Source organism: Mugil cephalus, chromosome 23, assembly GCF_022458985.1.
Source record: "Mugil cephalus isolate CIBA_MC_2020 chromosome 23, CIBA_Mcephalus_1.1, whole genome shotgun sequence".
NCBI lineage: Eukaryota > Metazoa > Chordata > Actinopteri > Mugiliformes > Mugilidae > Mugil > Mugil cephalus.
In genome coordinates, this window is record NC_061792.1 from 345654 (window position 1) to 366404 (window position 20751).

A 20751-nucleotide genomic window follows, 5' to 3' on the forward strand; every position below is an offset into this window, starting at 1 on the left:
TATGGCCGTAAGCAATGTCAAATGTTACTAAAGCAGTATATATAAGTGGTCAAAATCAACATTGCATGTATTTGATGATGTAAATGTTACCATGTCTCCTGATGAGAATGAAAAGCTTACAGCACCTGGTATTCCCAGGCGGTCTCCCATCCAAGTACTAACCAGGCCCTACACTGCTTAGCTTCCGAGATCAGGCGTGTTCAGGGTGGTATGGCCGTAAGCAATGGTACCTGTCACAAACGCAGAATATATAAGTGGTCAAAATCGTCATTGCATGTATTTTGATGATGTAAATGTTACCAGGTCTCCTGATGAAAATGAAAAGCTTACAGCACCTGGTATTCCCAGGCGGTCTCCCATCCAAGTACTAACCATGCCCGACCGCGCTTAGCTTCCGAGATCAGACGAGATCAGGAGTGTTCAGGTTGGTATGGCCGTAAGCAATGTCAGATGTCACTAAAGCAGTATATATAAGTGGTCAAAATGATCTTTGCATGTATTTTGATGATGTAAATGTTACCATGTCTCCTGATGAGAATGAACAGCTTACAGTACCTGGTATTCCCAGGCGGTCACCTATCCAAGTACTAACCAGGCCCTACACTGCTTAGCTCCGAGATCAGATGAGATCAGGCGGGTGGTATGGCCGTAAGCAATGGTAACTGTCACAAACACAGTATATAAAAGTGGTCAAAATCATCATTGCATGTATTTTGATGATGTAAATGTTATCATGTCTCCTGATGAAAATGAAAGGCTTACAGCACCTAGTATTCGCAGGCGGTCTCCCATCCAAGTACTAACCAGGCCCAACCGTGCTTAGCGTCCGAGATCAGACGAGATCGGCTTGTTCAGGTTGGTATGGCCGTAAGCAACGTCAAATGTCACTAAAGCAGTATATATAAGTGATCAAAATCATCATTGCATGTATTTTGATGATGTAAATGTTACCATGTCTCCTGATGAGAATGAAAAGCTTACAGCACCTGATATTCCCAGGCGGTTTCCCATCCAAGTACTAACCAGGCCCTTAGCTTCCGAGAGCAGATGAGATCAGACTGTTCAGGGTGGTATGACCGTAAGCAATGGTAATTGTCACAAACGCAGTATATATAAGTGGTCAAAATGATCATTGCATGTATTTTGATGATGTAAATGTTACCATGTCTCCTGATGAAAATGAAAGGCTTACAGCACCTAGTATTCCCAGGCGGTTTTCCATCCAAGTACTAACCAGGCCCTACACTGCTTAGCTTCCGAGATCAGACGAGATCGGGCTTGTTCAGGTTGGTATGGCCGTAAGCAACTTTAACTGTCACAAACGCAGTATATATAAGTGGTCAAAATGATCATTTCATGTATTTTGATGATGTAAATGTTACCATGCCTCCTGATGAAAATGAAAAGCTTACAGCAACTGGTATTCCCAGGTGGTTTCCTATCCAAGTACTAACCAGGCCCGACCGTGTTCAGGTTGGTATGGCCGTAAGCAATGTCAAACATCACGAAATCAGCATATATAAGTGGTCAAAATGATCATTTCATGTATTTTGATGATGTAAATGTTACCATGTCTCCTGATGAAAATGAAAAGCTTACAGCACCTGGTATTCCAGGCGGTCTCCCATCCAAGTACTAACCAGGCCTACACTGCTTAGCTTCCGAGATCAGACGAGATCAGGCGTGTTCAGGTGGTATGGCCGTAAGCAATGGTAACTGTCACAAACGCAGTATATATAAGTGGTCAAAATGATCATTGCATGTATATTGATGATGTAAATGTTACCATGTCTCCTGATGAAAATGAAAGGCTTACAGCACCTAGTATTCCCAGGCGGTCTCCCATCCAAGTACTAACCAGGCCCCGACCGTGCTTAGCTTCCGAGATCAGACGAGATCGGGCGTGTTCAGGTTACTATGGCCGTAAGCAATGTCAAATGTCACTAAAGCAGTAGATATAAGTGCTCAAAATGATCATTGGATGTATTTTGATGATATAAATGTTACCATGTCTCCTGATGAGAATGAAAAGCTTACAGCACCTGGTATTCCCAGGCGGTCTCCCATCCAAGTACTAATCAGGCCCGACCATACTTCGCTTCCGAGATCAGACGAGATCGGGCGTGTTCAGGTTGTTATGGCCGTAAGCAATGTCAAATGTCACTAAAGCACTATATATAAGTGGTCAAAATTATCATTGCATGTATTTTGATGATGTAAATGTTACCATGTCTCCTGATGAGAATGAAAAGCTTACACCACCTGGTATTCCCAGGCGGTCCTCCCATCCAAGTACTAACCAGGCCCGACAATGCTTAGCTTTCCGAAATCAGACAAGATCGGGGCGTGTTCAGGTTAGTATGGCCGTAAGCAATGTGAAATGTAACTAAAGCAGTATATATAAGTGCTCAAAATGATCATTGCATGTATTTTGATGATGTAAATGTTACCATGTCTCCTGATGAATATGAAAGGCTTACAGCACCTAGTATTCCCAGGCAGTCTCGCATCCAAGTACTAAACAGGCCCGACCTTGCTTAGCTTCCGAGATCAGACGAGATCGGGCTTGTTCAGGTTGGTATGGCCGTAAGCAATGTCAAATGTCACTAAAGCAGTATATATAAGTGATCAAAATGATCATTGCATGTATTTTGATGATGTAAATGTTACCATGTCTCCTGATGAGAAGGAAAGCTTACAGCACCTGTTATTCCCAGGCGGTCTCCCATCCAAGTACTAACCAGGCCCGAGCATGCTTAGCTTCCGAGATCAGACGAGATCAGGCGTGTTCAGGGTGGTATGGCCGTAAGCAATGTCAAATGTCACTAAATCAGTATAATATAAGTGCTCAAAATCATCATTGCATGGTTTTGATGATGTAAATGTTACCATGTTTCCTGATGAGAATGAAAAGCTTACAGCACCTGGTATTCCAGCGGTCTCCCATCCAAGTACTAACCAGGCCCGACCGTGCTTTGCTTCCGAGATCAGACGAGATCGGGCGCGTTCAGGTTGGTATGGCCGTAAGCAATGTCAAATGTCACTAAAGCAGTATATATAAGTGATCAAAATGATCATTGCATGTATTTTGATGATGTAAATGTTACCATGTCTCCTGATGAGAAGGAAAGCTTACAGCATCTGGTATTCCCAGGCGGTCTCCCATCCAAGTACTAACCAGGCCCTACACTGCTTAGCTTCCGAGATCAGACGAGATCAGGCGTGTTCAGGATGTTATGGCCGTAAGCAATGGTGACTGTCACAAACGCAGTATATATAAGTGGTCAAAATCATCATTGCATGTATTTTGATGATGTAAATGTTACCATGTCTCCTGATGAAAATGAAAGGCTTACAGCATCTAGTATTCACAGGCGGTCTCCCATCCAAGTACTAACCAGGCCCGACACTGCTTAACTTCGGAGATCAAATGAGATCAGGCTTGTTCAGGTTGGTATGGCCGTAAGCAACGTCAAATGTCACTAAAGCAGTATATATAAGTGGTCAAAATGATCATTGCATGTATTTTGATGACGTAAATGTTACCATGTCTCCTGATGAGAATGAAAAGCTTACAGCACCTAGTATTCCCAGGCGGTCTCCCATCCAAGTACTAACCAGGCCCGACGCTGCATAGCTTCCGAGATCAGGCGAGATCAGGCGTGTTCAGGGTGGTATGGCCGTAAGCAACGTTGACTGTCACAAACGCAGTATATATAAGTGGTCAAATTCATCATTGCATGTATTTTGTTGATGTAAATGTTACCATGTCTCCTGATGAAAATGAAAAGCTTACAGCACCTGGTATTCCCAGGCGGTCTCCCATCCAAGTACTAACCAGGCCCGACCATGCTTAGCTTCCGAGATCAGACGAGATCGGGATTGTTCAGGTTGGTATGGCCGTAAGCCATGGTAACTGTCACAAACGCAGTATATATAAGTGGTCAAAATCATCATTGCATGTATTTTGATGATGTAAATGTTACCATGTCTCCTGTTGAAAATGAAAGGCTAACAGCACCTAGATTCCCAGGCGGTCTCCCATCCAAGTACTAACCAGGCCCGACCGTGCTTAGCTTCCGAGATCAGACGAGATCAGGCGTGTTCCGGTAGGTATGGCCGTAAGCAACGTCCAATGTCACTAAATCAGTATATATAAGTGGTCAAAATGATCATTGCAATGTATTTTGACGATGTAAATGTTACCATGTCTCCTGATAGAAAATGGAAGGCTTACAGCACCTGGTATTCCCAGGCGGTCTCCCATCCAAGTACTAACCAGGCCCGACGCTGCATAGCTTCGATCAGACGAGATCAGCGGTTCAGGGTGGTATGGCCGTAAGCAATGGTAACTGTCACAAACGCAGTATATATAAGTGCTCAAAATGATCATTGCATGTATTTTGATGATGTAAATGTTACCATGTCTCCTGATGAATATGAAAGGCTTACAGCACCTAGTATTCCCAGGCAGTCTCGCATCCAAGTACTAAACAGGCCCGACCTTGCTTAGCTTCCGAGATCAGACGAGATCGGGCTTGTTCAGGTTGGTATGGCCGTAAGCAATGTCAAATGTCACTAAAGCAGTATATATAAGTGATCAAAATGATCATTGCATGTATTTTGATGTGTAAATTTTACCATGTCTCCTGATGAGAAGGAAAGCTTACAGCACCTGTTATTCCCAGGCGGTCTCCCATCCAAGTACTAACCAGGCCCGATCATGCATTAGCTTCCGAGATCAGACGAGATCAGGCGTGTTCAGGTGGTATGCCGTAAGCAATGTCAAATGTCACTAAATCAGATATATAAGTGCTCAAAATCATCATTGCATGGTTTTGATGATGTAAATGTTACCAATGTTTCCTGATGAGAATGAAAAGCTTTACAGCACCTGGTATTCCCAAGGCGGTCTCCCATCCAAGTACTAAACCAGCCCCGACCGTGCTTTGCTTCCGAGATCAGACGAGATCGGGCGCGTTCAGGTTGGTATGGCCGTAAGCAATGTCAAATGTCACTAAAGCAGTATATATAAGTGATCAAAATGATCATTGCATGTATTTTGATGATGTAAATGTTACCATGTCTCCTGATGAGAAGGAAAGCTTACAGCATCTGGTATTCCCAGGCGGTCTCCCATCCAAGTACTAACCAGGCCCTACACTGCTTAGCTTCCGAGATCAGACGAGATCAGGCGTGTTCAGGATGTTATGGCCGTAAGCAATGGTGACTGTCACAAACGCAGTATATATAAGTGGTCAAAATCATCATTGCATGTATTTTGATGATGTAAATGTTACCATGTCTCCTGATGAAAATGAAAGGCTTACAGCATCTAGTATAGACAGGCGGTCTCCCATCCAAGTACTAACCAGGCCCGACACTGCTTAACTTCGGAGATCAAATGAGATCAGGCTTGTTCAGGTTGGTATGCCGTAAGCAACGTCAAATGTCACAAATCAGTATATATAAGTGGTCAAAATGATCATTGCATGTATTTTGATGACGTAAATGTTACCATGTCTCCTGATGAGAATGAAAAGCTTACAGCACCTAGTATTCCCAGGCGGTCTCCCATCCAAGTACTAACCAGGCCCGACGCTGCATAGCTTCCGAGATCAGGCGAGATCAGGCGTGTTCAGGGTGGTATGGCCGTAAGCAACGTTGACTGTCACAAACGCAGTATATATAAGTGGTCAAATTCATCATTGCATGTATTTTGTTGATGTAAATGTTACCATGTCTCCTGATGAAAATGAAAAGCTTACAGCACCTGGTATTCCCAGGCGGTCTTCCCATCCAAGTACTAACCAGCCCGACCATGCTTAGCTCCGAGATCAGACGAGATCGGGATTGTTCAGGTTGGTATGGCCGTAAGCCATGGTAACTGTCACAAACGCAGTATATATAAGTGGTCAAAATCATCATTGCATGTATTTTGATGATGTAAATGTTACCATGTCTCCTGTTGAAAATGAAAGGCTAACAGCACCTAGTATTCCCAGGCGGTCTCCCATCCAAGTACTAACCAGGCCCGACCGTGCTTAGCTTCCGAGATCAGACGAGATCAGGCGTGTTCCGGTAGGTATGGCCGTAAGCAACTTCCAATGTCACTAAATCAGTATATATAAGTGGTCAAAATGATCATTGCATGTATTTTGACGATGTAAATGTTACCATGTCTCCTGATGAAAATGGAAGGCTTACAGCACCTAGTATTCCCAGGCGGTCTCCCATCCAAGTACTAACCAGGCCCGACCGTGCTTAGCTTCCGAGATCAGACGAGATCTGGTCTGTTCAGGTTGGTATGGCCTTAAGCCACGTCAAATGTCACTAAAGCAGTATATATAAGTGATCAAAATCATCCTTGCATGTATTTTGATGATGTAAATGTTACCATGTCTCCTGATTAGAATGAAAAGCTTACAGCACCTGGTATTCCCAGGCGGTCTCCCATCCAAGTACTAACCAGGCCCGACCGTGCTTAGCTTCCGAGATCAGACGAGATCAGGCGTGTTCAGGTTGGTATGGCCGTAAGCAATGTCAAATGTCACTAAAGCAGTATATATAAGTGGTCAAAATGATCATTGCATGTATTTTGATGATGTAAATGTTACCATGTCTCCTGATGAGAATGAAAATCTTACAGCACCTGGTATTCCCCCGGGCAGCCTCCCATTCAAGTACTAACCACGCCGACCTGCTAAACTTCCGAGATCAGATGACACTGGTGTGTTCAGTGTGGTATGCCCTTAAGCCATTTTGTCAGTCACAAAAGCAGTATATATAAGTGGTCAAAATGATCATTGCATGTATTTTGATGATGTAAGTGTTACCATGTCTCCTGATGAAAATTAAAGGCTTACAGCACCTGGTATTCCCAGGCGGTCTCCCATCCAAATACCAACCAGGCCCTACACTGCTTAGCTTCCGAGATCAGACGAGATCAGGCGTGTTCAGGGTGGTATGGTTGTAAGCAATGGTACCTGTCACAAACGCAGTATATATAAGTGGTCAAAATCATCATTGCATGTATTTAGATGATTTAAATATTACCTATGTCATGCCAATCATCATCACTTATGCGACGTCGCAGCTGTTTCAGCATGTCAATTTCAGCATATCAATTTCAACTTTTGCCTGTCTGAAAATTGCCGGACGGCTCTTGTGACTTTGACGCCGACTTTTTCGTTGGTTATTTGCAGCATTTGGTAACAAATTCAATGCCGCCCTCTCTGAGGAAAGATTGCACTTTCAGGCATTTTCCCAGAGTGCTCCCTACTGAGATATTCAGCTCTTTTGCTGTTTTGTTGGTTGCCATTGATGCTTGTTATTCGGAAATGTTTTGTAAAACTTTGGACGAAAATCCAATGAACCATGCTCTATTCAAGTGTGTTCCTTGTCTTGCTCGCAGTCAATTTGTAACTCTGAGAAGCACTAAAGAATGTACAGATCCACAGAGGCTTGTATAAAACAAACTTTCAGTAAGATCAAAGGCAAAGATTCTATGCCATCATGGCCAAAGGAAAAGATTTGATGAAATCATCAAAGTACAGAATTCTATGACATCATGAAGGAAAACATCTATGGCACATTCTATGTAAATTTTGTGAGGAGTGCGATAGGAAGAGAGAGTGTGGGAAAGATTTTCCAAATTTCTTCTGTTTTCTGTGATAATTTTCTTTTCTCTCACTCTGGTTGTGTTTCATTTAGGTTCCTCGATCAAAGTTTTCATTAACACCTTTCAATCTTGAGTGTCACATAGTGAGATCTATAACACTGCCGTCCGATGGTACTATTGATATGATAATATATGTCGTCAGATTTTGGCATGAGCAACCAAAATCACCACTACCACTCTTCTACCAACTGTATCAGTATTAGTAATAAATAGTAGTAGATGTAATTATTTTTGTACCTTTAACATATTTACTTTTATATAGTTTCTCTCCTTTGGTTTTGGTTTGTTTTATCATTTTGCATTGTCTGTAAAACCTTCATTTCTCCACGGGCAATAACGTAAAATAGTCCTGCCTTATCTCTAATTCAAGATTCAAGTGATTCAGTACATCTAATGACAACTAACTGGGGTCTTTTTTATTTTCATTGATCACTCTTTTATACATGTCTCATAAAAAGTCCAGCATTAGAGCATAAACACTCAAATATGTTAAGGTTGACTCTTCGGCTATATGTTGTAGTTGTACAACTATTTAACGCTGTACCAGTTGGCAGCATCACAACGTGCTAAACAGGTTAGCCTGTTCCAAGACAAACAGAAAACTTACAGCAATAAAATGACAACACAACTACAGCCGGTAAAACTGTTCTTAATGCTTGCCTAGGTAAACAAAGGTTAAATAAAAATAATGATGATGTAAATGTTACCATGTCTCCTGATGAGAATGAAAAGGTTACAGCACCTGGTATTCCCAGGCGGTCTCCCATCCAAGTACTAACCAGGCCCTACACTGCTTAGCTTCCTAGATCAGACGAGAACAGCCGTGTTCAGGGTGGTATGGCCGTAAGCAATGGTAACTGTCACAAACGCAGTATATATAAGTGGTCAAAATCATCATTGCATGTATTTTGATGATGTAAATGTTACCATGTCTCCTGATGAGAATGAAAAGCTTACAGCACCTGGTATTCCTAGGCGGTCTAACATCCAAGTACTAACCAGGCCCTACACTGCTTAGCTTCCGAGATCAGATGAGATCAGGCGTGTTCAGGGTGGTATGGCCGTAAGCTATCGTAACTGTCACAAACGCAGTATATATAAATGGTCAAAATCATCATTGCATGTATTTTGATGATGTAAATGTTACCATGTCTCCTGATGAAAAGAATGGCTTACAGCACCTAGTATTCCCAGGCGGTCTCCCATCCAAGTACTAACCAGGCCCTACACTGCTTAGCTTCCGAGATCAGACGAGATCAGGCGTGTTCAGGGTGTTATGGCCGTAAGGAACGGTAACTGTCACAAACGCAGTATATATAAGTGGTCAAAATCATCATGCATGTATTTTGATGATGTAAATGTTACCATGTCTCCTGATGAAAATGAAAGGCTTACAGCATCTAGTATCACAGGCGGTCTCCCATCCAAGTACTAACCAGGCCCGACACTGCTTAACTTCGGAGATCAATGAGAGCAAGCGCATTCAGGGTGGTATGGCCGTAAGCAACGTTAACTGTCACAAACGCAGTATATATAAGTGGTCAAAATCATCATTGCATGTATTTTGTTGATGTAAATGTTACCATGTCTCCTGATGAGAATGAAAAGGTTACGCACCTGGTATTACCAGGCGGTCTCCCATCCAAGTACTAAACAGGCCCGACCATGCTTAGCTTCCGAGATCAGACGAGATCGGGCTTGTTCAGTTTGGTATGGCTGTAAGCAACGTCAAATGTCACTAAAGCAGTATATATAAGTGATCAAAATCATCATTGCATGTATTTTGATGATGTAAATGTTACCATGTCTCCTGATGAGAATGAAAAGCTTACAGCACCTGGTATTCCCAGGCGGTTTCCCATCCAAGTACGAACCAGGCCCTTAGCTTCCGAGATCAGATGAGATCAGGCGTGTTCAGGTGGTATGGCCATAAGCATGGTAACTGACATAAACGCAGTATATATAAGTGGTCAATACCATCATTGCATGTATTTTGATGATGTAAATGTTACCATGTCTCCTGAGAAATGAAAAGCTTACAGCACCTGGTATTCCCAGGCGGTCTCCCATCCAAGTACTAACCAGGCCCGACCGCGCTTAGCTTCCGAGATCAGACGAGATCGGGCTTGTTCAGATTGGTATGGCCGTAAGCAATGTCAAATGTCACTAAAGCAGTATATACAAGTGGTCAAAATGAGCATTGATTATATTTTGATGATGTAAATGTTACCATGTCTCCTGATGAGAATGAAAAGCTTACAGCACCTGGTATTCCCAGGCGGTCTCCCATCCAAGTACTAACCAGGCCCGACCATGCTTAGCTTCCGAGATCAGACGAGATCGGGCTTGTTCAGGTTGGTATGGCCGTAAGCAACTTCAAATGTCACTAAAGCAGTATATATAAGTGATCAAAATGATCATTGCATGTATTTTGATGATGTAAATGTTACCATGTCTCCTGATGAAAATGAAAAGCTTACAGCACCTTGTATTCCGAGGCGGTCTCCAATCCAAGTACTAACCAGGGCCGACACTGCTTAGCTTCCGAGATCAGACGAGATCAGGCGTGTTCAGGGTGTTATGGCCGTAAGCAAGTTCAACTGTCACAAACGCAGTATATATAAGTGGTCAAAATGATCATTTCATGTATTTTGATGATGTAAATGTTACCATGTCTCCTGATGAAAATGAAAAGCTTACAGCACCTGATGTTCCCAGGCGGTCTCCCATCCAAGTACTAACCAGGCCAAACACTGCTTGGCTTCCGAGATCAAACGAGATCAGGCGTGTTCAGGGTGGTATGGCCGTAAGCAACGTGAACTGTCACAAACGCAGTATATATAAGTGGTCAAAATCATCATTGCATGTATTTTTGTTTTTGAGCTGAAGCTTCTACAATGATGCAGTCTGCCAGGAAGTAGAGTCAGAATGTAACAGGTAGATATGAATCAGAGAGAAAAAACAAGGCGACCCGGTAACAACCAGGGTTTGGGTGTATTTGTGTTTAAACTGAACACTGCCTGAGATTGGCTTATCGTGAAAGGCCTACTGCACCTTAGCCAATCATCATCACCTATGCGGAAGTCCGCAGCTGTTTCAGCATGTCAATTTCAGCATATCAATTTCAACTTTTGCCTGTCTGAAAATTGCCGGACGGCTCTTGTTGACTTTGACGCCGACTTTCTCGTTGGTTTTTGCAGCATTTGGTAACAAATTCAAAGCCGCCCTCTCTGAGGAAAGATTGCACTTTCAGGCAATTTCCCAGAGTGCTCCCACTGAGATATTTAGCTCTTTGCTGTTTTGTTGGTTGCCATTGATGCTTGTTATTCGGAAATGTTTTGTAAAACTTTGGACGAAAATCAATGAACCATACTCTATTCAAGTGTGTTCGTTGTCTTGCTTGCAGTCAATTGTAACTCTGAGAAGCACTAAAGAATGTACAGATCCACAGAGGCTTGTAATAAAACAAACTTTCAGTAAGATCAAAGCAAAGATTCTATGCCTCATGGCCAAAGGAAAAGATTTGATGAAATCATCAAAGGACAGAATTCTATGACATCATGAAGGAAAACATTCTATGGCACATTCTATATAAATTTTGTGAGGAGTGCGCTAGGAAGAGAAAGTGTTGTTAAAGATTTTCAAAATTTCTGACACATTGAAATTGGCCGTTAGCACGTTAACTTAGCCCCGTAGTTAGCTCCCCACTCCCCCGTATGCTAACGACCACGTTATCTCCACTGGCCTCGTTTTATTTTGCGTCAATTCAAATTGTGGACAACAGCAAATTGATGCAAAATACAAGCAATGTTAGGAAACCACTGTCAATATTTCTAATGACAAATCTCGACAGCACACGTCGCCTACCACCTCAGACGTTGGGGTTTTGCTGTATTGCCCGAAAGAACGCAAAAAAGAACTAATTTCTATAATACTTACATCATTGTGTAGTAAAGCCACAAGTAGCGCTGTTAATAGTTCCAGCTAGACCATTATGTACCTCAGAGGGAAATACGATAAAGAATCAGCCGCACATGATTAAACTACACGTGACACAAACATATTGATTATACAATGTGGATGAGGCTTAAACAAACCTTTTACACACAGTTATGGGAGCATGTTGGTCTAATTCTTGTGTGTTGTTTTCGCGCACGTACAGACGCACGTGCGACTACATGCGCACACATGGAGTATACGTTACATCCATACGTAGTTCGTACATGCTCACGCACATACAAAAGAAACGATGGATGAAACAGGGTGATGACGTCATGTGATGTCTTCCTTTGATGATGTCCTCAATTGTTTTCCTTTGATGATGATGTCATGAAATGTTTTCCTTTGATCATGATGGCATAGAATCTTTGCCTTTGATCTTATTGAAAGTTTGTTTTATACAAACCTAGGTGGGTCCGTAGATTCTGTTAGACTTTCAAACTGAAACTCAGGCGTGTTCATGATGGTATGGCCGTAAGCAACGTTAACTGTCACAAACGCAGTATATATAAGTCGTCAAAATCATCATTGCATGTATTTTGATGATGTAAATGTTACCATTCTCCTGATGAAATGAAAGGCTTACAGCACCTAGTATTCCCAGGCGGTTCTCTGATCCAAGTACTAACCAGGCCCGACCGTGCTTAGCTTCCGAGATCAGACGAGATCGGGCGTGTTCATGTTGGTATGGCCGTAAGCAATGTCAAATGTCACTAAAGCAGTATATATAAGTGGTCAAAAATGTTCATTGCATGTATTTTGATGATGTAAATTTCCCATGTCTCCTGATGAGAATGAAAAGCTTACAGCACTTGGTATTCCCAGGCGGGCTCTCCATCCAACTACTAGCCAGGCCTACACTGCTTAGCTTCCGAGATCAGACGAGACAGGCATGTTCTGGTGGTATGGCCATAAGCAATGGTGACTGTCACAAACCAGTATATATAAGTGCTCAAAATCATCATTGCATGTATTTGATGATGTAAATGTTACCATGTCTCCTGATGAAAATGAAAAAGCTTACAGCACCTGGTATTCCCAGGCGGTCTCCCCATCCAAGTACTAACCAGGCCCTTAGCTTCCGAGATCAAATGAGATCAGGCGTGTTCAGGGTGGTATGGCCGTAAGCAATGGTAACTGTCAAAAACGCAGTATATATAAGTGGTCAAAATCATCATTGCATGTATTTGATGATGTAAATGTTACCATGCCTCCTGATGAAAATGAAAGGCTTACAGCACCTAGTATTCCCAGGCGGTCTCCTATCCAAGTCCTAACCAGGCCCGACCGTGCTTAGCTTCCGAGATCAGACAAGATCGGGCGTGTTCAGGTTAGTATGGCCGTAAGCAATGTCAAATGTCACTAAAGCAGTATATATAAGTGGTCAAAATGATCATTGCATGTATTTTGATGATGTAAATGTTACCATTTCTCCTGATGAAAATGAAAAGCTTACAGCAACTGGTATTCCCAGGTGGTTTCCCATCCAAGTACTAACCCGGCCAGACCGTGCTTAGCTGCCGAGATCGGCCGTGTTCAGGGTGGTATGGCCGTAAGCAATGTCAAACATCACGAAAGCAGCATAATAAGTGGTCAAAATGATCATTTCAATGTATTTTGATGATGTAAATGTTACCATGTATCCTGATGAAAATGAAAAGCTTACAGCACCTGGTAATCCCAGGCGGTCTCCCATCCAAGTACTAACCAGGCCCGACCGTGCTTAGCTTCCGAGATCAGACGAGATCAGGCGTGTTCAGGGTGGTATGACCGTAAGCAATGGTAACTGTCCCAAACGCAGTAAATATAAGTGGTCAAATCATCATTGCATGTATTTTGATAATGTAAATGTTTACCATGTCTCCTGATGAAAATGAAAAGCTTACAGCACCTGGTATTCCCAGGCGGTCTCCCATCCAAGTACTAACCAGGCCCGACCATGCTTAGCTTCCGAGATCAGACGAGATCAGGCGTGTTCAAGTTGGTATGGCCGTAAGCAATGTCAAATGTCACTAAATCAGTATATATAAGTGGTCAAAATGATCATTGCATGTATTTTGATGACGTAAATGTTACCATGTCTCCTGATGAGAATGAAAAGCTTACAGCACCTGGTATTCCCAGGCGGTCTCCGATCCAAGAACTAACCAGGCCCTACACTGCATACTTCCGAAATCAACGAGAACAGCCGTGTTCAGGTGGTTTGGCCGTAAGCAATGGTAACTGTCACAAACGCAGTATATATAAGTGGTCAAAATCATCATTGCTTGTATTTTTGCTTTTGAGCTGAATCTTCTACAATGATACAGTCTGCCAGGAAGTAGAGTCAGAATGTAACAGTAAATATGAATCAGAGAGAAAAACAAGGCGACCCGTCCAACCAGGGTTTGGGTGTGATTTGTGTTTAAACTGAACACTGCCTGAGATTGGCTTATCGTGAAAGGCCTACTGCACCTTAGCCAATCATCATCACCTATGCGGACGTCGCAGCTGTTTCAGCATGTCAATTTCAGCATATCAATTTCAACTTTTGCCTGTCTGAAAATTGCCGACGGCTCTTGATGACTTTGACGCCGACTTTCTCGTTGGTTTTTGCAGCATTTGGTAACAAAATCGAAGCCGCCCTCTCTGAGGAAAGATTGCACTTTCAGGCAATTTCCCACAGTGCTCCCTACTGAGATATTCAGCTCTTTTGCTGTTTTGTTGGTTGCCATTGATGCTTGTTATTCGGGAAATGTTTTGTAAAACTTTGGACGAAATCAATGAACCATGCTCTTATTCAAGTGTGTTCCTTGTCTTGCTTGCAGTCAATTTGTAACTGTGAGAAGCACTAAAGAATGTACAGATCCACAGAGGCTTGTATAAAACAAACTTTCAGTAAGATCAAAGGCAAAGATTCTATGCCATCATGGCCAAAGGAAAAGATTTGATGAAAGGACAGAATTCTATGACATCATGAAGGAAAACATTCTATGGCACATTCTATGTAAATTTTGTGAGGAGTGCGCTAGGAAGAGAGAGTGTGGGAAAGATTTTCCAAATTTCTTCTGTTTTCTGTCATCATTTTCTTTTCTCTCACTCTGGTTGTGTTTTCATTTAGGTTCCTCGACCAAAGTTTTCATTAACACCTTTCAATCATTGAGTGTCACATAGTGAGATCTATAACACTGCCGTCCGATGGTACTATTGATATGATAATATATGTCGTCAGATTTTGGCATGAGCAACCAAAATCACCACTACCAACTCTTCTACCAACTGTATCAGTATTAGTAATAAATAGTAGTAGATGTAATTATTTTTGTACCTTTAACATATTTACTTTTATTTAGTTTCTCTCCTTTGGTTTTGGTTTGTTTATCATTTTGCATTGTCTGTTAAACCTTCATTTCTCCACGGGGAATAACGTAAAATAGTCCTGCCTTATCTCTAATTCAAGATTCAAGTGATTCAGTACATCTAATGACAACTAACTGGGGTCTTTTTTATTTCCATAGATCACTCTTTTATACATGTCTCATAAAAAGTCCAGCATTAGAGCATAAACACTCAAATATGTTAAGGTTGACTCTTCGGCTATAGTTGTAGTTGTACAACTATTTAACGCTGTACCAGTTGGCAGCATCACAACGGGCTACCACCTCAGACGTTGGGGTTTGCTGTATTGCCCGAAAGAAACGCAAAAACAGAACTAATTTACATAATACTTACATCATTGTGTAGTAAAGCCACAAGTAGCGCTGTTAATAGGTTCCAGCTAGACCATTATGTACCTCAGAGGGAAATACGATAAAGAATCAGCCGCACATAATTAAACTACACGTGACACAAAACATATTGATTATACAATGTGGATGAGGCTTAAACAAACCTTACACACAGTTATGGGAGCATGTTGGTCTAATTTTTGTATATTGTTTTCGCGCACCTACAGACGCACATGCGACTACATGCGCTCACATGGAGTAACGTTACATCCGTACGTAGTTCCCGGCATGCTCACGCACATACAAAAGAAACGTGGATGAAACAGGGCGATGACGTCATGGGATGTCTTCCTTTGATGATGTCCTCAATTGTTTTCCTTTGATGATGATGTCATGAAATTGTTTTCCTTTGATCATGATGGCATAGAATCTTTGCCTTCATTACATCATCAAAATACATGCAATGATCATTTTGACGACTTATATATACTGCTTTAGTGACATTTGACATTGCTTACGGCCACACCAACCTGAACACGCCCGATCTCATCTGATCTCAAGTACTTACATCATTGCATGTATTTTGATGATGTAAATGTTACCATGTCTCCTGAGAGAATGAAAAGCTTACAGCACTGGTATTCCCAGGCGGTCTCCATCCAAGTACTAACCAGCCCGACACTCCTTAGCTTCCGAGATCAGACGAGATCAGGCGTGTTCAGGGTGGTATGGCCGTAAGCATGGTGACTGTCACAAACCAGTATATATAAGTGGTCAAAATCATCATTGCATGTATTTTGATGATGTAAATGTTCCATTTCTCCTGATGAAATGAAAGGCATACAGCAACTAGTATTCCCAGACGGTCTCCCATCCAAGTACTAACCAGACCCGACCGTGCTTAGTTTCCGAGATCAGCACGAGATCGGGCGTGTTCAGGTTGGTATGGCCGTAAGCAATGTCAAATGTCACTAAAGCAGTATATATAAGTGTTAAAAATCCTCATTGCATGTATATTGATGATGTAATGTTACCATGTCTCCTGATGAGAATGAAAAGCTTACAGCACCTGGTATTCTCAGGCGGTCTCCCAACCAAGTACTAACCAGGCCCTACACTGCTTAGCTTCCGAGATCAGGCGTGTTCAGGGTGGTATGGCCGTAAGCAATGGTGACTGTCACAAACGCAGTATATATAAGTGGTCAAAATCATCATTGCATGTATTTTGATGATGTAAATGTTACCATGTCTCCTGATGAAAATGAAAGGCTTACAGCAACTAGTATTCCCAGGCGGTCTCCCATCCAAGTACTAACCAGGCCCGACGCTGCATAGCTTCCGAGATCAGACGATATCGGGCGTGTTCAGGTTGGTATGGCCGTAAGCAATGTCAAATGTCACTAAAGCAGTATATATAAGTGGTCAAAATAATGATTGCATGTATTTTGATGATGTAAATGTTACCATTGTCTCCTGATGAAAATGAAAAGCTTACAGCACCTGGTATTCCCAGGCGGTCTCCCATCCAAGTACTAACCAGGCCCGACCGTGCTAGCTTCCGAGATCTGACGAGATCGGGAGTGTTCAGGTTGGTATGGCCGTAAGCAATGGTAAATGTCACAAACGCAGTATATATAAGTGGTCAAAATAATGATTGCATGTATTTTGATGATGTAAATGTTACCATGTCTCCTGATGAAAATGAAAAGCTTACAGCACCTGGTATCCCAGGCGGTCTCCATCCAAGTACTAACAGGCCCGACGTGCTTTGCTTCCGAGATCAGACGAGATCGGGAGGTGTTCATGTTGGTATGGCCGTAAGCAATGTCAATGTCACTAAAGCACTATATATAAGTGGTCAAAATCATCATTGCATGTATTTTGATGATGTAAATGTTACCAAGTCTCCTGATGAGAAATGAAAAGCTTACAGCACCTGGTATTCCCAGGCGGTCTCCCATCCAAGTACTACCAGGCCCGACGCTGCATAGCTTCCGAGATCAGGCATGTTCAGGGTGGTATGGCCGTAAGCAACTTTAACTGACACAAACGCACTATATATAAGTGGTCAAAATCATCATTGCATGTATTTTAATGATGTAAATGTTACCATGCCTCCTGATGAAAATGAAAAGCTTACAGCAACTGGTATTCCCAGGTGGTTTCCCATCCAAGTACTAACCAGGCCCGACCGTGCTTAGCTTCCGAGATCGGGCGTGTTCAGGTTGGTATGGCCGTAAGCAACTTTAACTGTCACAAACGCACTATATATAAGTGGTCAAAATCATCATTGCATGTATTTTGATGATGTAAATGTTACCATAGTCTCCTGATGAAAATGAAAAGCTTACAGCACCTGGTATTCCCAGGCGGTCTCCATCAAAATACTAACCAGGCCCGACACTGCTTGGCTTCCGAGATCAAACGGATCGGCTGTTAGGGTGGTAGGGCCCTAAGCAGTTAACTTTTACAAACCGATATAATAAGTGGTAAAAATCACATTGCATGTATTTTTTTTTTTTGACTGAAGCTTCAAAAATGATACAGTCCCCCAGGAAGTAGAGTCAGAATGTAACGGTTTTAAATTTTTAAATCAAGAGAAAAACAATGCGCCCCGGGCCCCAACCATTTTTTGGGTGTGTTTGGGTGTTTAAACGGGCACTCCTGAGATTGGCTTATGGGTGAAAGGCCAACTGCCCCTTTAGCCAAATCATCATCACCTAGGCCGCGCCAGTTTTCCCAGCGCAATTTCAGCAAATCAATTTCAACTTTTGCCGTCTGAAAATTCCCGGGACGGCCCCTTGGTTTTTTGACTTTGAGGGCCGACTTTCTCGTTGGTTTTTGCAGCTTTTGGGGTAACAAATTCAAACCGCACTCTCTGAGGAAAGATTGCACTTTCAGGAAATTTTCCCCCAGAGTGCCCCCCTACTGGGGAAATTCAGCCCCTTTTGCTTTTTTTTGGGTTGCCATTGATCTTGTTTATTCGGGAAATTTTTTTGAAAAACTTTGACGAAAATAAATTTGAACCATACTCTTTTTAAAGTGTGTTCCTTGCCCTTTCTTGCAGCCCAATTTGTAACTCTGAAAAGGGCCTAAAGAATGAACAGATCCACAGAGGCTTGATAAAACAAACTTTAAAGTAAGATCAAAGGCAAAAATTCTATGCCATCATGGGGCCAAAAAGGAAAAAATTTTATGAAAGGACAGAATTTTAAAACATCATAAAAGGGAAAAAATTCTATGGCACATTCTATTTAAATTTTGGAGGAGTGCGCTAGGAAGAGAGAGTTTGGGGAAAGTTTTTCCCAAAATTTTTCTGTTTTCTGTGATCATTTTTTTTCTCTCACACCTTTTGGTTTTGTTTTCATTTAAAGGTTTTCCCTTTATCAAGTTTTCATTTAAAACCTTTTCCCAAATTTAGTGTCACATATGAGATCATAACAAATGCCGTCCGAAGGAAATATTGATATGATTTAAAATATTTCTTCCCAAATTTTGGGGATGAAACAACCAAAATCACCACTACCACCCCCTTTTACCAACGTATCAGTATTAGTAATAAATAGTAGTAGATTAATTATTTTTGTACCTTTAACAAAATTTTCTTTATAAAGTTTTTTTCCCCCTTTGGTTTGGTTTGTTTTTAAACATTTTTTCCCTTGTCTGTAAAACCTTCATTTCTCCACGGGGGAATTTAAAGTAAAATAGTCCCTGCCTTAAAAAAAAACTCCTTTTTCAAGATTCAATCATTCAGTACCCTCCAAAAAAAATAACTGGGGCTTTTTTATTTTTTTGATCCCCCTTTTTTTATACATGTCCATAAAAATTCCCGCAATTTGAGCATAAACAACAAATAAGTTAAGGTTTTACTCTTTGGGGAAAAATTGGGAAATTTTTACAACTATTTTAAAAATGTAAAAACCCGTTCGAAACATCACAATGTGCCAAACCGGGTTAAACCGTTCCAAGACCAAAAAAAAAAACTTACCAATATAAATGACAACACAAAATACACCGGTAAAACTGTTCTTAATTCTTTTCCCCAGGAAACAAAAAAGGTTTTAAAAAAAAATAAAATACTAACATAAAAAACAACACATTCCCGACACAATTTAAATTGGCCGTTAAACACTTAACTTTGCCCCCGTATTAGGGTCCCCCCTTTCCCCCAAGCAACCCCCCACAATTTTCCCCTGGGTTCCCTTTTAAATTTTTGGGGTCAGTTTTAAAATTTTGGGGCAACAGCAAAAATGAAACAAAATACAAGCAATGTTACTAAAACACTTGTCAAAATTTTTCTAATGACAAATCTCCTAAAGCACACGTCGGGAAACCCCCTTTAGAAAGTTGGGGGGTTTTCTGTATTGCCCGAAAGAAACCCCAAAAACAAACTAATTTTTCATAAAACTTACATCATTGTGTAGTAAAAACCCCCAAGTAGCGCTGTTTAAAAGGTTTCCCGCTAACCATTAATTTCCCTTTAAGGGAAAACGATAAAGGGAAACATCCGCAAAAATAATTAAACTAAAAACGTTAAAACCCCAAAAATATTTAATTTTACAATGTTTTATTTAGGGTTAAACCAAAACCCTTTCCCCCCAGTTAAGGAGCATGTTTGGGCAAAAATTTTTTTAAATTGTTTTCGCGCACCTACAGACCAAATGCGACAAAAATGCGCTCACAAAGGAGTAACGTTACATCCGTACTAGTTCCCGGCATGCCACGGGACATAAAAAAAAGAAACATGGATGAAAAAGGGGGATGACGTCCAAAGGGGTGTCTTCCTTTAAGGGTGGCCTCAATTGTTTTTCCTTTTTATGATGATGTCATGAAATGTTTTCCTTTGATCATGATGGCATAGAATCTTTGCCTTCATTACATCATCAAAATACATGCAATGATCATTTTGACGACTTATATATACTGCTTTAGTGACATTTGACATTGCTTACGGCCATACCAACCTGAACACGCCCGCGATCTTCATGTACTTACATCATTGCATGTATTTTGATGATGTAAATGTTACCATGTCTCCTGATGAGAATGAAAAGCTTACAGCACCTGGTATTCCCAGGCGGTCCCCCATCCAAGTACTAATCAGGCCCGACCATGCTTCGCTTCCGAGATCAGACGAGATCGGGCGTGTTCAGTGTGGTATGGCCGTAAGCAACGTTAACTGTCACAAACGCAGTATATATAAGTGGTCAAAATCATCATTGCATGTATTTTGATGATGTAAATGTTACCATGTCTCCTGATGAGAATAAAAAGCTTACAGCACCTGGTATTCCCAGGCGGTCTCCCATCCAAGTACTAATCAGGCCCGACCATGCTTCGCTTCCGAGATCAGACGAAATCGGG

The 20751-nt window shown here is 41.7% G+C and overlaps 20 non-coding genes and 33 pseudogenes across 20 annotated transcripts; all 53 read right to left on the reverse strand.

The window, feature by feature from the left end:
• The window catches only part of LOC125001483, a 119-nt pseudogene extending 106 nt beyond the window's left edge, over positions 1-13 (reverse strand).
• Positions 14-113: 100 nt separating this feature from the next.
• Positions 114-222, reverse strand: LOC125001620 (annotated as a pseudogene).
• Positions 223-323: 101 nt separating this feature from the next.
• LOC125003279 lies at positions 324-442 on the reverse strand. Its single transcript, XR_007112139.1, has one exon. It is a non-coding gene; the product is annotated as a 5S ribosomal RNA (ribosomal RNA).
• A 101-nt stretch (positions 443-543) lies between these two features.
• On the reverse strand, positions 544-654 carry LOC125002664 (annotated as a pseudogene).
• A 101-nt stretch (positions 655-755) lies between these two features.
• On the reverse strand, positions 756-873 carry LOC125001924 (annotated as a pseudogene).
• A 312-nt stretch (positions 874-1185) lies between these two features.
• LOC125001414 lies at positions 1186-1304 on the reverse strand. Its single transcript, XR_007111670.1, has one exon. It is a non-coding gene; the product is annotated as a 5S ribosomal RNA (ribosomal RNA).
• Positions 1305-1592: 288 nt separating this feature from the next.
• Positions 1593-1708, reverse strand: LOC125002085 (annotated as a pseudogene).
• Positions 1709-1809: 101 nt separating this feature from the next.
• Positions 1810-1929, reverse strand: LOC125001525 (annotated as a pseudogene).
• A 101-nt stretch (positions 1930-2030) lies between these two features.
• LOC125001413 lies at positions 2031-2149 on the reverse strand. The gene has a single exon (XR_007111669.1). It is a non-coding gene; the product is annotated as a 5S ribosomal RNA (ribosomal RNA).
• A 324-nt stretch (positions 2150-2473) lies between these two features.
• Positions 2474-2592, reverse strand: LOC125001952 (annotated as a pseudogene).
• A 100-nt stretch (positions 2593-2692) lies between these two features.
• LOC125003058 lies at positions 2693-2811 on the reverse strand. The gene has a single exon (XR_007111927.1). It is a non-coding gene; the product is annotated as a 5S ribosomal RNA (ribosomal RNA).
• Positions 2812-2912: 101 nt separating this feature from the next.
• On the reverse strand, positions 2913-3029 carry LOC125001459 (annotated as a pseudogene).
• A 100-nt stretch (positions 3030-3129) lies between these two features.
• On the reverse strand, positions 3130-3248 carry LOC125001382. The gene has a single exon (XR_007111639.1). It is a non-coding gene; the product is annotated as a 5S ribosomal RNA (ribosomal RNA).
• A 101-nt stretch (positions 3249-3349) lies between these two features.
• Positions 3350-3468, reverse strand: LOC125001906 (annotated as a pseudogene).
• Positions 3469-3569: 101 nt separating this feature from the next.
• LOC125001397 lies at positions 3570-3688 on the reverse strand. Its single transcript, XR_007111654.1, has one exon. It is a non-coding gene; the product is annotated as a 5S ribosomal RNA (ribosomal RNA).
• Positions 3689-3789: 101 nt separating this feature from the next.
• On the reverse strand, positions 3790-3908 carry LOC125002977. Its single transcript, XR_007111853.1, has one exon. It is a non-coding gene; the product is annotated as a 5S ribosomal RNA (ribosomal RNA).
• A 101-nt stretch (positions 3909-4009) lies between these two features.
• Positions 4010-4127, reverse strand: LOC125001619 (annotated as a pseudogene).
• Positions 4128-4230: 103 nt separating this feature from the next.
• Positions 4231-4344, reverse strand: LOC125002409 (annotated as a pseudogene).
• A 101-nt stretch (positions 4345-4445) lies between these two features.
• Positions 4446-4564, reverse strand: LOC125001953 (annotated as a pseudogene).
• Positions 4565-4663: 99 nt separating this feature from the next.
• LOC125002450 lies at positions 4664-4781 on the reverse strand (annotated as a pseudogene).
• A 101-nt stretch (positions 4782-4882) lies between these two features.
• On the reverse strand, positions 4883-5003 carry LOC125002153 (annotated as a pseudogene).
• Positions 5004-5103: 100 nt separating this feature from the next.
• LOC125001383 lies at positions 5104-5222 on the reverse strand. The gene has a single exon (XR_007111640.1). It is a non-coding gene; the product is annotated as a 5S ribosomal RNA (ribosomal RNA).
• Positions 5223-5541: 319 nt separating this feature from the next.
• Positions 5542-5660, reverse strand: LOC125001398. The gene has a single exon (XR_007111655.1). It is a non-coding gene; the product is annotated as a 5S ribosomal RNA (ribosomal RNA).
• Positions 5661-5761: 101 nt separating this feature from the next.
• Positions 5762-5879, reverse strand: LOC125002594 (annotated as a pseudogene).
• Positions 5880-5980: 101 nt separating this feature from the next.
• LOC125001509 lies at positions 5981-6099 on the reverse strand (annotated as a pseudogene).
• A 101-nt stretch (positions 6100-6200) lies between these two features.
• LOC125001779 lies at positions 6201-6319 on the reverse strand (annotated as a pseudogene).
• Positions 6320-6420: 101 nt separating this feature from the next.
• Positions 6421-6539, reverse strand: LOC125002069. Its single transcript, XR_007111748.1, has one exon. It is a non-coding gene; the product is annotated as a 5S ribosomal RNA (ribosomal RNA).
• A 320-nt stretch (positions 6540-6859) lies between these two features.
• LOC125003184 lies at positions 6860-6978 on the reverse strand. The gene has a single exon (XR_007112049.1). It is a non-coding gene; the product is annotated as a 5S ribosomal RNA (ribosomal RNA).
• Positions 6979-8411: 1433 nt separating this feature from the next.
• On the reverse strand, positions 8412-8530 carry LOC125001938 (annotated as a pseudogene).
• A 101-nt stretch (positions 8531-8631) lies between these two features.
• LOC125003242 lies at positions 8632-8750 on the reverse strand. Its single transcript, XR_007112104.1, has one exon. It is a non-coding gene; the product is annotated as a 5S ribosomal RNA (ribosomal RNA).
• Positions 8751-8850: 100 nt separating this feature from the next.
• LOC125001307 lies at positions 8851-8969 on the reverse strand. Its single transcript, XR_007111568.1, has one exon. It is a non-coding gene; the product is annotated as a 5S ribosomal RNA (ribosomal RNA).
• A 100-nt stretch (positions 8970-9069) lies between these two features.
• On the reverse strand, positions 9070-9186 carry LOC125002611 (annotated as a pseudogene).
• A 101-nt stretch (positions 9187-9287) lies between these two features.
• LOC125002782 lies at positions 9288-9405 on the reverse strand (annotated as a pseudogene).
• Positions 9406-9506: 101 nt separating this feature from the next.
• LOC125002718 lies at positions 9507-9616 on the reverse strand (annotated as a pseudogene).
• A 98-nt stretch (positions 9617-9714) lies between these two features.
• LOC125003168 lies at positions 9715-9833 on the reverse strand. Its single transcript, XR_007112034.1, has one exon. It is a non-coding gene; the product is annotated as a 5S ribosomal RNA (ribosomal RNA).
• Positions 9834-9934: 101 nt separating this feature from the next.
• LOC125002919 lies at positions 9935-10053 on the reverse strand. The gene has a single exon (XR_007111848.1). It is a non-coding gene; the product is annotated as a 5S ribosomal RNA (ribosomal RNA).
• Positions 10054-10154: 101 nt separating this feature from the next.
• Positions 10155-10273, reverse strand: LOC125002291 (annotated as a pseudogene).
• Positions 10274-10374: 101 nt separating this feature from the next.
• Positions 10375-10493, reverse strand: LOC125003302. Its single transcript, XR_007112161.1, has one exon. It is a non-coding gene; the product is annotated as a 5S ribosomal RNA (ribosomal RNA).
• Positions 10494-12259: 1766 nt separating this feature from the next.
• Positions 12260-12379, reverse strand: LOC125001948 (annotated as a pseudogene).
• Positions 12380-12697: 318 nt separating this feature from the next.
• Positions 12698-12809, reverse strand: LOC125002853 (annotated as a pseudogene).
• Positions 12810-12909: 100 nt separating this feature from the next.
• Positions 12910-13028, reverse strand: LOC125002083 (annotated as a pseudogene).
• Positions 13029-13129: 101 nt separating this feature from the next.
• LOC125002770 lies at positions 13130-13238 on the reverse strand (annotated as a pseudogene).
• A 101-nt stretch (positions 13239-13339) lies between these two features.
• Positions 13340-13458, reverse strand: LOC125003003. The gene has a single exon (XR_007111872.1). It is a non-coding gene; the product is annotated as a 5S ribosomal RNA (ribosomal RNA).
• A 101-nt stretch (positions 13459-13559) lies between these two features.
• LOC125001539 lies at positions 13560-13678 on the reverse strand. The gene has a single exon (XR_007111698.1). It is a non-coding gene; the product is annotated as a 5S ribosomal RNA (ribosomal RNA).
• A 2333-nt stretch (positions 13679-16011) lies between these two features.
• LOC125001977 lies at positions 16012-16127 on the reverse strand (annotated as a pseudogene).
• A 97-nt stretch (positions 16128-16224) lies between these two features.
• LOC125002024 lies at positions 16225-16344 on the reverse strand (annotated as a pseudogene).
• A 100-nt stretch (positions 16345-16444) lies between these two features.
• On the reverse strand, positions 16445-16553 carry LOC125001826 (annotated as a pseudogene).
• Positions 16554-16654: 101 nt separating this feature from the next.
• LOC125002086 lies at positions 16655-16773 on the reverse strand (annotated as a pseudogene).
• Positions 16774-16875: 102 nt separating this feature from the next.
• Positions 16876-16993, reverse strand: LOC125003326. Its single transcript, XR_007112184.1, has one exon. It is a non-coding gene; the product is annotated as a 5S ribosomal RNA (ribosomal RNA).
• Positions 16994-17094: 101 nt separating this feature from the next.
• LOC125002751 lies at positions 17095-17210 on the reverse strand (annotated as a pseudogene).
• A 101-nt stretch (positions 17211-17311) lies between these two features.
• Positions 17312-17419, reverse strand: LOC125002530 (annotated as a pseudogene).
• Positions 17420-17520: 101 nt separating this feature from the next.
• Positions 17521-17629, reverse strand: LOC125002278 (annotated as a pseudogene).
• A 2810-nt stretch (positions 17630-20439) lies between these two features.
• On the reverse strand, positions 20440-20558 carry LOC125002425. The gene has a single exon (XR_007111781.1). It is a non-coding gene; the product is annotated as a 5S ribosomal RNA (ribosomal RNA).
• Positions 20559-20751: the final 193 nt, after the last annotated feature.